The 14,155-nt window shown below is 42.7% G+C and overlaps 1 protein-coding gene across 1 annotated transcript in view; it reads left to right on the forward strand.

The window, feature by feature from the left end:
* Positions 1 to 13,405: 13,405 nt before the first annotated feature.
* Positions 13,406 to 14,155, forward strand: part of RHOBTB1 (Rho related BTB domain containing 1) — a 66,139-nt gene continuing 65,389 nt past the window's right edge. The window contains exon 1 of the mRNA XM_065894231.1: positions 13,406 to 13,566. The gene's annotated coding sequence lies outside the window, so the exon portion shown is untranslated. The remainder of the gene's footprint in view (positions 13,567 to 14,155) is intronic.

The raw sequence follows: 14,155 nt of genomic DNA on the forward strand, positions 1-14,155 counted from the left end.
TAGCAGATGCTAACTATTATATATAGGATGGATAAACAACAAGGTCCAACTCTATAGCACAGGGAACTATATTCATTATCCTGTGATAAACCATAATGGAAAAGAATACGAAAAAGAATATATATATATGTATAACTGATTTACTTTGCTGTACAGCAATAATTAATACAACACTGTAATTTAACTGTACTTCAATAAAAATAAATTAAAATAATTATATCTCAAAAAGAAAGTCAGGTAGTGATCACGGTATTTATTACTATTATTCATGCATACTAGTACCTTACTTGTTTATTATACTTTACTCTTTGCAGAATATTTGCATGATCTCAAAGTGCCCTTTCATGGATGATCAATGTAATGTCGGCAGTGGTCACAGTGGAACAAATAAAGCCATAAAGGATAATTTTCCATTAAAACTGCAGCTCTGTCTTAAGTCACATAGGTGGCCTTGTATATATGAGTAACTAGAAGAAATTATAACTAAGGAAACTTGTGAAAGTTTTATCATTCACCTTTATTATAAACCAGTTACTCTGGGCTTTCTCGCCCACAGAGACACGACACTTTCACCAAAACTCCAGGCTCCTCTAAAGTGGATCTGTGATGGGAAGTGAGATTTTGTCCCTGGCCCCAGGAGTTATCGGCTTATGTTTACAAGCTAAAGGACTAGACTCCTGCAATGTTGATCACGACGTGTTTAACTGCTTATATCACTCACATGTGATTCAGTTAACTACTTGTTCATGAAGCGGGAAGTTTACCAAGTAGTAAATCAGAGGTCCTGTGAAATATTAAGATAAATATAATATTTACAGAGCTAAGGAGCGATTGCAGTTGTGTGCACGAGACATGGTCTTGACTCCAGAGCAAGAAGTCAGATCCTCAGCACTTACAGACAAGGAAACATGATGAAAGCAGAAGTGACAATTTAGAAAAAGACTCACAATTCAGCTTTTTTCTGGGGACTGATTGGTAGGTCTCCTTCCAGGTCATTGGTGTTTCTAAAAAAATGTGTATTTCTTTTAATGTGGTATCTATACATAAATTAGTGTACTATGCACTCAATTACTTCAGAATATTTACTTTCATGTGGTCAGAAGATCTGGGTTAGATAGAATTCAGGTTCCCCGTCTGCTAACACACAGCAAGTCACTTACCCAGTAAACTTCATTTCCCCATCTCTCGAATTTTGAGATAATAGTTCTCAAGGTTGTCATGAAGATTAAGTGACATGTATATTAGAGATGCTTGGTAAGAAGAAAAATGTGCTATGAATATAGGTGGAATTAGTTTTCTGACATGAGCTGTGTGTGTGTGTGTGTGTGTGTGTGTGTGTGTAGTCCATTTATTTTTCTAGTTTCCGCCTGTAGTTTAGCTCACTTCTAGGGAAATGCAGCAATTACAAGTCACTGGCACAGCAAAAACCTCAAATCTCAAAAACTAAACCTTCTACCTTATGGATAGAATTTGGTGTAGGCTATTCTGTATAATACTTACAGTCAGCATTTGGGGCTGAGTTGTGGGAATGATATAGTTCCTATAAGACTGATCTTTGCTACTCTCAAATCCAAGGATACCCTGTGCTGTACAAGATTTTTAAATGGCTTCAGGATGAGTCATTTTACACTTACCAGTGTGTATAAAGCTTCACATTTTACAAGACATTTTCCACAAACATTATTTCATTTAGTCTTAACAACTTTTTAGAAAGTTATTATTCTCATCTTCATCTTATATATGGAAATTTGAAATGCAATGGATGAAGGAACTAGCACAGAATTACATGACTAGTTAGTGGGATGGCCAAAACACAATTCCTTTTTCCTACTCTTTCCACTACTCTATGCCCCCTTTAATGTGTTTCCGTTTGGGGTTTTTTGGGGTATTTTGTTTTTTAACTTAGTTCATGAAGAGAAATACAGTTTTGTATTTTTTGTATGAAACAGTTGGTCGGGCAAGATAGCCTTAAACATGCTATGACACATAAACCTTGTCATTTATTTGTAATTAGGTAAAGTTGAAGCCTAATATAACACCTTTTGTAATATTAGGAACATAGCTGATTTTGAACAAATGTCCCTTGCAAATGCAGACTTCTTTCCCAGTACAGAGCCCTATTTTTACTTTTTTTTTAAGAGCAAAGATAATGTGCATTAGGCTACTGTGTTTTTCTTTTCTAGAGGTGTGACATACCGGGGTTACGATTAGCAACGCCATACTAAACAAAGCCAGCCAGAGGCCCATAAAAGCTGTTTGCTACCTCCTCTTACACATGCCGAGCTAGACCAGCGGAACACCACCTTAGTAAGAGAGATTCTGACAGGAAGATGAATGTAGTTAGAACTGCCCAGCCCGCAAAACCACATTTTTACCAAACTTGCCCCACCGTAACAGAAAACCTAATGAAGGGATGCATACAGAAAGGATTTTATGCAAACCTGCACAAATACATTTAACATGCTATAATCAAAGGATATCTTTTTGTCTATTTCCAACACATGGCCTATATACACTGGTGCCCAGTCATATAGGAACGCCAATGTAAAAAGCATATTCACCTTCATAGAACTGACAACTAAAAAGCACACTGACTGTATTTAGCGCTTCTGTCTTTAAATGGGTAACCAAGGAAATGCCAAGACTGAAGGACTAGTTAATTTACACTTGTAGCTTTTAGGTAAAGGACAGTCTCCTTCAGTTGATTCCCACAGCCAAGACTGGCTTGGATTTCCCCAGAAAATAGGAACTTCAGGGACCACAAGGGCTGGTTTGAGTAACAGCTGAGATAAATTCTCAAGTAGTCAAAACCCCACACAGCTGGGCTCCTGGGGCTAAAGGGTCGTCACTCTACCCAGGTGAAAGCAATTTGGGCAAAGCCTGCCTGTGGTATTTGGGACAGAAAGGGTTCGTGATGGTACGTAATTCCATGTGGCTATCAAAGACATGAGAGCTGGCGAGGGGGCCCCAGACACAATGCTCGACAGGCCCCAGAGCAGTCTGACATCTGGGAGAAGCACCTACTCCGGCAGAAGTACTAAAGGTCCTGAATACAAGAAAGAGTTTCAGGAGAAACAGAGGGACCGGGAGGATCAGGTCATTTTCTTTTAGATCCCGAAATACTTTGCATTAATCTAGAGCCCCGAACAGGGGCTGCCTTACCTTATTGCCACCGGTCGCTGGAGCTGCATACAGCCTCTCCTGCCAGCTAGGTCCAGACAGACGCCACTGCCTGCAGGTGGGAGCCAGAGCCCCGGTCCTCCTGGGCAGCCAGCGAGCAAGACGATTTGTACGGGACGAGGAAGCCGCCCCTCACCCAATGCTGAAGTCCGGTGCCCACGGGCCTCACTCTGTTCTCTGGTCCAGAAGCATTTCTTCAAAAGCCAGAACACCCGAATACATGAGACAGCATGCCACTCACTAGGTCTCCAGCCACCATCTCTTTAGAGTACCACAGAGCTGTCGGCTGTTCCACATTAACACCAGGAATCTGCTCCAATAGCTGTTTTTCAACATTGTTCTACCAAACACATCTCTCCTTAAAACAGGGGCATGTCTTCAAACGCTGGTAGTGCTTGTCTCCGTAACACCTGGAACCCACCACCCAGGATAACATCCTCTCAACAGCCAGGTACAGCATCCTACCGGGCATCCAAGGAGAAGGAGAGAGACGAAGCAAAGCCGGCCTCACTCAGGCTTCTGCTGCAGGCGTAGCTGCGTCGAGCACGCACACACATCGCCGGAAGAGGCGTCTGCGACTGCGCGGAGACCAGACGTCCACTACTTGCGCTGAGGCCACGTATGGGGCGGGGTCTGCGTGTTGGTTACCGACAGCTGAAAACCAGGTTCATTAAATAATCCTGAAAGACCCTCTTTATAGGAGTTTTTTGTAAATACTTGAGAATAATTACTGTTAACACCTGAGAATATTCTCTATAAAACGGATGGCAATAGAAGTGTTGAACGATAGTGACTGAACTGAAAACGGAGTTATCTTAAAGTAGCATTTAATTTGCATCTGCAAATTCTGTGATCCCAGAATATTTTTTATGTTTATTTATTTGTTCCTATTAGTCACCCATTTTATACACATCAGTGTATACATGTCAATCCCAATCGCCCAATTCAGCACACCACCACCGCCACCCCCTGCCACTTTCCCCCATATGTTTATTCTGTACTTCTGTGTCTCAATTTCTGCTAGGCAAACTGGTTCCTCTGTACCATTTTCTAGGTTCCACGTATATACGTTAATCTACGATATTTGTCTTTCTCTTTCTGACTTACTTCACTCTGTATGACAGTCTATAGATCCATCCACGTCTCTACAAATGACCTAATTTCTTTCCGTTTTATGGCTGAGTAATATTCGACTGTATATATGTACCACTTCATCTTTATCCATTCATCTGTCGATGAGCATTTAGGTTGCTTCCATGACCCGGCTATTGTAAATAGTGCTGCAATGAACATTGGGGTGCATGTGTCTTTTTGAATTATGGTTTTCTCTGGGTATATGCCCAGTAGTGGGACTGCTACTATGGTAATTCTATTTTTAGTTCTTTAAGGAACCTCCATACTGTTCTCCATAGTGGCTGTATCAATTTACATTCCCACCAACAGTACAAGAGGGTTCCCTTTTCTCCACACCCTCTCCAGCATTTGTTGTTTGTAGATTTTCTGATGATGCCCATTCTAACTGGTGTGAGGTGATACCTCATTGTAGATTTGATTTGCATTTCTCTAATAATTAGTGATGTTGAGTAGCTTTTCATGTGCTTCTTGGCCATCTGTATGTCTTCTTTGGAGAAATGTCTATTTAGGTCTTCTGCCCAGTTTTGAATTGGGTTGTTTGTTTTTTTGATATTGAGCTGCATGAGCTATTTATATATTTTGGTATTTATTTTTATATATAGTTATTTATATATTATATATATATATTATATATATAAATATATACATTATATATATCATTTACAAATATTTTCTCCCATTCTAAGGGTTGTCTTTTCATCTTCTTTATGGTTTCCTTTGCTGTGCAAAAGCTTTGAAGTTTCATTAGGTCCCATTTGTTTATTTTTGTTTTTATTTCCATTACTCTAGGGGGTGGATCAAAAAATATCTTGCTGTGGTTTATGTCAAAGTGTGTTCTTCCTATGTTTTCCTCTAAGAGTTTTATAGTGCCTGGTCTTACATTTAGGTCTCTAATCCATTTTGAGTTTATTTTTGTGTATGGTGTTAGGGAGTGTTCTAATTTCATTCTTTTACATGTAGCTGTCCAGTTCTCCCAGCACCACTTATTGAAGAGACTGTTTTTTCTCCATTGTATATCCTTGCCTCCTTTGTCATGGATTAGTTGACCATAGGAGCATGGGTTTATCTCTGGGCTTTCTATCCTGTTCCATTGATCTATATTTCTGTTTTTGTGCCAGTACCATATTGTCTTCATTACTGTAACTTTGTAGTATAGTCTGAAGTCAGGGAGTCTGATTCCTCCAGCTCCGTTTTTCTTTCTCAAGATTGCTTTGGCTATTTGGGGTCTCGTGTCTCCATACAAATTTTAAAAGTTTTTCTTCTAGTTCTGTAAAAATGCCATTGGTAATTTGATAGGGATTGCACTGAATCTGTAGATTGCTTTCGGTACTATAGTCATTTTCACAATATTGATTCTTCTAATCCAAGAACATGGTATATCTCTCCATATCTTGGTATCATCTTTAATTTCTTTCATCAGTGTCTTATATTTTCTGCATACAGGTCTTTGGTCTCCCTAGGTAGGTTTATTCCTAGGTATTTTATTCTTTTTGTTGCAATGGTAAATGGGAGTGGTTCCTTAATTTCTCTTTCAGATTTTTCATCATTAGTGTATAGGAATGCAAGGGATTTCAGTACATTAATTTTGTATCCTGCAACTTTAACAAATTAATTGATTAGCTCTAGTAGTTTTCTGGTGGCATCTTTAGGATTCTCTATGTATAGTATCATGTCATCTGCAAACAGTGACAGTTTACTTCTTCTTTTCCAATTCGTATTCCTTTGATTTCTTTTTCTTCTCTGATTGCCGTGGCTAGGACTTCCAAAACTATCTTGAATCATAGTGGTGAGAGTGGATATCCTTATCTTGTTCCTGATCTTAGAGGAAATAATTTCAGTTTTTCACCACTGAGAATGATGTTTGCTGTGGGTCTGTCGTATATGGCCTTTATTATGTTGAAGTAGGTTCCGTCTATGCCCACTTTCTGGCCTTTATTATGTTGAAGTAGGTTCCGTCTATGCCCACTTTCTGGAGAGTTTTTATCATAAATGGGTGTTGAATTTTGTCAAAAGCTTTTTCTGCATCTATGGAGATGATCATATGATTTTTCTTCTTCAATTTGTTAATATGGTGTATCACATTGATTGATTTGCGTATATTGAAGAATCCTTGCATCCCTGGCATAAATCCCACTTGATCATGGTGTATGATCCTTTTAATGTGTTGCTGGATTCTGTTTGCTAGTATTTTGTTGAGGATTTTTGCATCTATCTTCATCAGTGATATTGGTCTGTAATTTTCTTTTTTTGTAGTATCTTTGTCTGGTTTTGGTATCAGGGTGATGGTGGCCTCATAGAATGAGTTTGAGAATGTTCCTTCCTCTGTAATTTTTTGGAAGAGTTTGAGAAGGATGGGTGTTAGCTCTTCTCTAAATGTTTGATAGAATTCACCTGTAAAGCCGTCTGGTCCTGGACTTCTGTTTGTTGGAAGATTTTTAATCACAGTTTCAATTTCATTCCTTGTGATTGGTCTGTTCATATTTTCTATTTCTTCCTGGTTCAGTCTTGGAAGGTTATACTTTTCTAAGAATTTGTCCATTTCTTCCAGGTTGTCCATTTTATTGGCATAGGGTTGCTTGTAGTAGCCTCTTAGGATGCTTTGTATTTCTGCAGTGTCTGTTGTAACTTCTTTTTCATTTCTAATTTTAGTGATTTGAGTCCTCTCCCTCTTTTTCTTGATGAGTCTGGCTAATGGTTTATCAAATTGTTTATCTTCTCAAAGAACCAGCTTTTAGTTTTATTGATCTTTGCTATTGTTTTCTTTGTTTCTATTTCATTTATTTCTGCTCTGATCTTTATGATTTCTTTCCTTCTGCTAACTTTGGGTTTTGTTTGTTCTTCTTTCTCTAGTTCCTTTAGGTGTAACGTTAGATGGTTTATTTGAGATTTTTCTTGTTTCCTGAGGTAGGCTTGTATAGCTATCAACTTCCCTCTTAGAACTGCTTTTGCTGCATCCCACAGGTTTTGGATCATCGTGTTTTCATTGTCATTTGTCTCTACGTGTTTTCTGATTTCCTCTTTGATTTCTTCAGTGACCTCTTGCTTATTTAGTAACGTTTTGTTTAGCCTCCATTTGTTTGTGTATTTTACGTTTTGTTCCCTGAAATTGATTTCTAATCTCATAGCGTTGTGCTCAGAAAAGATGCTTGATATGATTTCAATTTTCTTAAATATACTGAGGCTTGATTTGTGACCCAGGATGTGATCTATCCTGGAGAATGTTCTGTGCGCACTTGAGAAGAAAGTGTAATCTGCTGTTTTTGTATGGAATGTCCTATAAATATCAATGAAATCTATCTGTTCTATTGTGTCATTTAAAGCTTGTGTTTCCTTATTAATTTTCTGTCGGGATGATCTGTCCATTGGGGTAAGTGAGGTGTTCAAGTCACCACTATTATTGTGTTACTGTCGATTTCCTCTTTTAGAGCTGTTAGCCATTTCCTTATGTATTGAGGTGCTCCTATGTTGGGTGCATATATATTTATAATTGTTAGATCTTCTTCTTGGATTGATCCCTTGATTGTTACGTAGTGTCCTTCCTTGTCTCTTGTAACATTCTTTATTTTAAAGTCTATTTTATCTGATATGAGTATTACTACTCCAGCCTTCTTTTGATTTCCATTTGCATGGAATATCTTTTTCTATCCCCTCACTTTCAGTCTGTATGTGTCCCTAGGTCTGAAGTGGGTCTCTTGTAGACAGCATATATATGGGTCTTGCTTTTGTATCCATTCAGCAAGCCTGTGTCTTTTGGTTGGAACATTTAATCCATTCACGTTTAAGGTAATTATCAATATGTATGCTCCTATTACCATTTTCTTAATTGTTTGGGGTTTGTTTTTCTAGGTACTTTTCTTCCCTTGTGTTTCCCACTTAGAGAAGTTCCTTTAGCATTTGTTGTAGAGCTGGTTTGGTGGTGCTGAATTCTCTTAGCTTTTGCTTGTCTGTAAAGCTTTTGATTTCTCCATCGAATCTGAATAAGATCCTTGCCAGGTAGAGTAATCTTGGCTGTAGGTTCTTCCCTTTCATCACTTGAAGTATATCATGCCACTCCCTTCTGGCTTGTAGAGTTTCTGCTGAGAAATCTGCTGTTAACCTTATGGGAGTTCCCTTGTATGTTATTTGTCATTTTCCCGTTGCTGCTTTCCATAATTTTTCTTTGTCTTCAACTTTTGCCAATCTGATTACTATGTGTCTCGGTGTGTTTCCCCCTGGGTTTATCCTGTATGGGACTCTCTGCACTTCCTGGACTTGGGTGGCTATTTCCTTTCCCATGTTAGGGAAGTTTTCGACTATAATCTCTTCAAATATTTTCTCGGGTCCTTTCTCTCTCTTTCTTCTCCTTCTGGGACCCCTATAATGCAAATGTTGTTGCATTTAATGTTGTCTCAGAGGTCTCTTAGGCTGTCTTCATTTCTTTTCATTCTTTTGTCTTTATTATGTTCCGCAGCAATGAATTCCACCATTCTGTCTTCCAGGTCACTTATCTGTTCTTCTGCCTCAGTTATTCTGCTATTGATTCCTTCTAGCATATTTTTCATTTTGGTTACTGTATTGCTCATCTCTGTTTGTTTGTTCTTTAATTCTTCTTAATCTTTGTTAAACATTTCTTGCATCTTCTCCATCTTTGCCTCCATTCTTTTTCCAAGGTCCTGGATCATCTTCACTGTCATTATTCTGAATTCTTTTTCTGGAAGGTTGCCTATCTCCATTTCATTTAGTTGTTTTTCTGGGGTTTTATCTTGTTCCTTCATCTGGTACATAGCCCTCTGCCTTTTCATCTTGTCTATCTGTCTTTGAATGTGGTTTTTGTTCCACAGGCTGCAGGATTGTAGTTCTTCTTGCTTCTGCTCCAGGATATATTTTTGAAGGAAAAAAAAAAAATCTCAAAACTCAGTAGTTAAAAAAATCCAATTACAAAGTAGGCCAAAGAGATGAACAGATATTTCAGCAAAAAGAGACATGGGACATGAGATGTTCAACATCATTAGTCATTAGGGAAATCCAGATTAAAACCACAATGACTTGTCCCTACAAAGCTACTGTACAATTGAAAACAAATATTTTTTAATACAGATAATACCAAATACTGGTGAGATCTTGGAGAAACTAGATTTCTCATACATTACTTATGGGAATGTAAAATGGTACAGCCACTCTGGAACATAGTTTGACAGTTTCTTAGCATATGAACCAGCAATGGCATTCTTGGGCATTCATCCCAAAGAAATAAAAAACTTAAGTTCACACAAATACCAACAATGCAATGTTTACAGAAGTATTATTCTTAATGGCAAAATACTGGAAACCACTCAAAAGTTCCTCAATGGGAAAATGGATGAACAAATTCTGGTATATCCATCCAATAGTTTACTTAGCAATAAAAAGAAATGAACTACTGATATATGCAACACCCTGGATGAACCTCAAGACCATTCTGCCTAGTAAAACAAATTTTTGATTCAATCTCAAAACATTACATACTGTATGCTCTTATTAAAGTAAGCCTCAAAATGTCAAAATTCTAGAGATGGAGAAAAGATAAATGGTTGGTGGGGGGATGCAAATACCAAGATTTAGCATGAAGGAGTTCTTTTATGATGATGAAACTTCTGTATCTTGATTGTGAGAATTTATTTTTAATCCTGTGACTTCAGTAAATAATTACCATAAAAGGTAGTCAAAAGTCTTCACACCACTTTTGTGCAGTACAATCCTGAGTGTTTAAATACACACTGTTGGTTTAATTAAGCTTAAGTACCAAATTTTTCTTTTATTTTTGGCCGCATTGGGTCTTTGTTGCTGCACTTGGGCTTTCTCTAGTCGCGGCGAGCGGGGGCTACTCTTCGTTGCGGTGCGCAGGCTTCTCATTGCGGTGGCTTCTCTTATTGTGGAGCGCGGGCTCTAGGTGTGTGGCTTCAGTAGTTGCAGCACACGGGGTCAGTAGTTGTGGTGCACAGGCTTCAGTAGTTGCAGCACGTGGGCTCAGTAGTTGTGGCTCGCGGGCTCTAGAGCGCAGGCTCTGTAGTTGTGGCACACGGGCTTAGTTGCTCCGCGGCGTGTGGGATCTTCCTGGACCAGGGCTCGAATCCGTGTCCCCTGCACTGGCAGGCGCATTCTTAATGGCTGCACCACCAAGGAAGTCCCACCAATTTTTATATTTATTAAAAGTGAATGGTATTGATTTTATTAGCAAGCCACAATTTTAGTATACACATGTGGATTATTTTGTGGTAATAACAAGAACAGGGCAATAACAAGATTCATGGCAGTGCTTCAGAGGATTATTTGCTATTGTTCTTTTCCTTTCCTGTTGGCAAAATATAGTCTGTACTCATTTTGTCCAACTTTTTTAGAATCCTGAGTTTCATGTGTAAAATTTGGGGGCTACATTGCACCATTGTGGCAACCTCTTTCTCAAATCACTGCCCTGGTTAGGAAGGACTTCCTTAAATCATGACCTTTCCTCTGCCACACCCGAATTATTCTTTACACCAATTTATTTCCCTGGACATTCTTCCAGTCATTTTCCCTCAGATGTAGGCATCCAACTGGGTAATTCCATAATGATGGTTAATTCTTTGCCCCCTGGAGAAGAAGCATCCTTTGGAAGGCCTATCTGAGCCTCAGTGCCCCCTAGGGGTGGAGGGCAACGTCTGAACAGTTGCCTACCAACTGGGGTCTGTGTATAGGTGTCCTTCTGGTCCTACAACCTACCTGCTGCTTAAACAAGCCATTTAACTCTTTTTAATTTATAACTGGGGAAGTGAAAGAAATTGAGAAGAGGCAGGATGTCAAAAAGCCAATTAGTGGTAAAATAAGGCCTTAGCACAGGCTGACCCAGGTGGAAATGCAGCTGTCAAAATCTCAGGAAACTGCCTCTGTGTGCCTCAGTTTCCTCATCTATAAAATGGTTATGTTAACAATGGCATCTACCTCATCCGCTGCTGTGAGGCTGAGACAATGTGTTTGGAATCTCCTAGCCTAACCCATTGCCTGCCACATTTGAAGGCCATAATACATGTTGATTCCTATTTCTTTTGAGGTTTTACACTATTTTTTAGCCCCTCTGGACAGTTTGAAGAGAAATGGCTTGCAATAAAGCGAACTGATTGCTAGGAGTGAACAGGGTTAATTAACTTTTCCCAAGAAAGAAATGTGTTCCTGAAAAAAATGTATAATATATTGATTAAACCTTTCAAAATGGAGTCACTTTTAAATAGACCAAGCAAAGTCTGTTTTGTGCCAAGTAAATGATCACACCCTCATGTATCTGTGTTGAAGTTCTTAGAGTAGACGCCCATACTTGACTTTTCATTATTCTCTTCTCTGGGTATCAAGGATTAGGGACTAATAATTCCATTCCCAACAGACAGTTCAGTGAGGATGGCTTAAACAAAGCAGGTTGCCCTTAATAACCTTCCTTGTAAAAACACTGAATATCACTATATTCCGGGATCTCTGGGAAATTCAGAGAGCACCAGGCAAGACTTGGTCCCCAAAGGGAATATAAACTAGTGAGGAAGAGTAGGAATATCCAATGTAGTAAAACTCATCTGGGGAGCCTACGAAGGGAGAGCAAGTATTCCATCTGGGAATCTGAAGATGGTTTCTTGGAAGAAACTGAGGGAGAGGGGGGTATGTTTGCATGTATAATTTTTTTCTAATGTTCTGTTTCTTGAGGGATAACACAAAGAGGCAGCCTTTGCAATAGAATGTGGGTCCCTCTTTCCCAGCCCTGCAAACCTTCAGGAACCCATTAGCTGAGAACTCCTTGAGGACACTGTTGCCATCTTTGTATCCCCAGCCCTTAGTACACAGACAGCCTCCTCGGTGAAGGTTTATTAAAGGAACAAGCCCCTTAAGGTAGCTGAACACATCAATACCTTTATCTCCTAATTGCCTCTTTATAAGCTGGGAATATAAGGAGGTTTAAAACACAGTAACTTTAATAGGCTGACTGAAAGCACGTTGAGGGCCGGCACCAGGTTGGTTGTGTTCGCTGTCACCTCCTTAGAGCTTGACAGGGTACCTGGCACACTGTATGTAGACACTAAATAAGTATCTTTTACGTGCGTGCATGAAAACTGCTCCTGGTCCTGTCCTCAAAGCTCAAAGTCAGCCTGGAAGAGTAAGAAAGAGTTCACGAGGAAGGACGGACTGTCGTGGGCATCCAAGAATTTTGACAACCCACGAGCGGCCAGAATCAATTTCACTTCCTCACTCAGCCATTTGTAGGCGGTTGTAAATCGCCTACTTACTCGGGGTGGGGGTGGGGGGGGAGGGCAGCCCGTGTGACCTTACCGCCCCCTGCGGGGACCCCCCACGAGCCAAGTCACAGAGGAAGGTAACCCAGAGGGGGGAGCCGGCCAACACGTGCAGCGCCCAGGGGAGGAGCAGGCTGGGCTAACGCAGCCCTTAGTCAGCAGCTGGGCTCGGTTTTGAAACAAAAGCCCATGTCCTCCCTCGGAGTCCGCGGCCGGTCAGCTCCTTGGGGGAAGAAAACCATGCCGCCCAGCCGGTTAGTGGCCCAACTTACTTTTCCGGAGCCTGGGACAAAGGGCCAGCAGTTGTACGGGAATGGGTGGAGTGCTGGGGACAGAGGACGGGGTGGGGTGGAGGTGGGGAGGGGGGGGCTGGTCGTCCTGCCCCTCCCCGCCCGGCCGCTGGCGAGCGGGGCTGGGGTCTGCCAGGCACTGCGCACGTCAGCCCCGGGCAGTCTGCCTCCGAGGCCGGGCCCCCCCCCGGGTCCGCGTCAAGCGGAGGCACCTCTGCAACCCGCGCCCCAGCGCACAGACACACCAGGCCCCGGTTTCATGAATGAAATCCAACCGTGTGGCTATAAATAGCCGCGAAGGCTGCTAACGTCACGGAGCGAGCGGCGGCCGCCAAGGCGGCGGAGCTGGGTGCCGAGCGCTCTGTTCCGCCCGGCCGGCCAGCCAGCCTGAGAGCCGGGTGGGGGCGGGAGGAAAAGGGGAGGGCTGGGGGGCGGCGGCGGAAAGGGGCGAGCCCCTCCGGCCCGGCACCGGGAAGAGCGGCCGCGGCGCCGGGCGAGCCCGGGAGGCGAGGCAGTGCCATGCTGCCTTTGTGCAAAGTTGGGCGGCGGGCGGAGCGCCGCGCGCAGGGGCCCCGCACACCCGCGACCGCGCGCAGTCGTGGCTGCTGCTGAGTGGCGGGGGCCAGCGCGCCCCCCGCCCCCCGCTCCCCCAGCCCTTGAAGGCGGAGAGAGCTGGCGTCTCGCTCGGCTTCAGGGTAGGTTCTGTGTCGTGAGTGCGCTATGCTGTGAAACTTCTCCGAGCGGCCGCCGCGGAGCCTCGCTCCACCCGCCCCGGCCCCGGCGGGTGGCCTGTGGGAGCCCCGGGCCGCGCGCCACGCGGCGGGCAGCGTCCCGAGCGAGAGTCGTGGGACCGAGCTGCTCTGGGAGCCGCCCTCGCCTGTCTCGCGAGGCCGGGAGCCCCGCCATCAGAGGCAAGCAGAAGAGATTCCTAGGAGCGCCCGTCCAGCCGCACCCCTAACTTGGAGCTGAGAAAATGCACAACAGGCACCCTTTGCAGGCGGGCGGGGCGGGGTGCCGCGCAGACCAGAGGGCTCTTTTCCTTGGAAGGACGGTGGTGGGACTGCAGAGGGGGATACCCGAGCCCCTTGGGCTCTTGCACCCCCCTGACCGGTCAGCCCAGAGTTCGGCGTTCCCCACCACCAGCCGGTGTCCATGGAGTCTGTTGTGAGTTGCTGTGACAACAGTAGGAGCTGCCATGAGGGGCTGGCAAAACACCTTACCTTGTCTCTGCGCGCTCAGCTTTCGGGGAGAAAAACGGGGGGTGGGGATATGCAGACAGGGAAT

Source organism: Phocoena phocoena, chromosome 16 (assembly GCF_963924675.1).
Source record: "Phocoena phocoena chromosome 16, mPhoPho1.1, whole genome shotgun sequence".
NCBI lineage: Eukaryota > Metazoa > Chordata > Mammalia > Artiodactyla > Phocoenidae > Phocoena > Phocoena phocoena.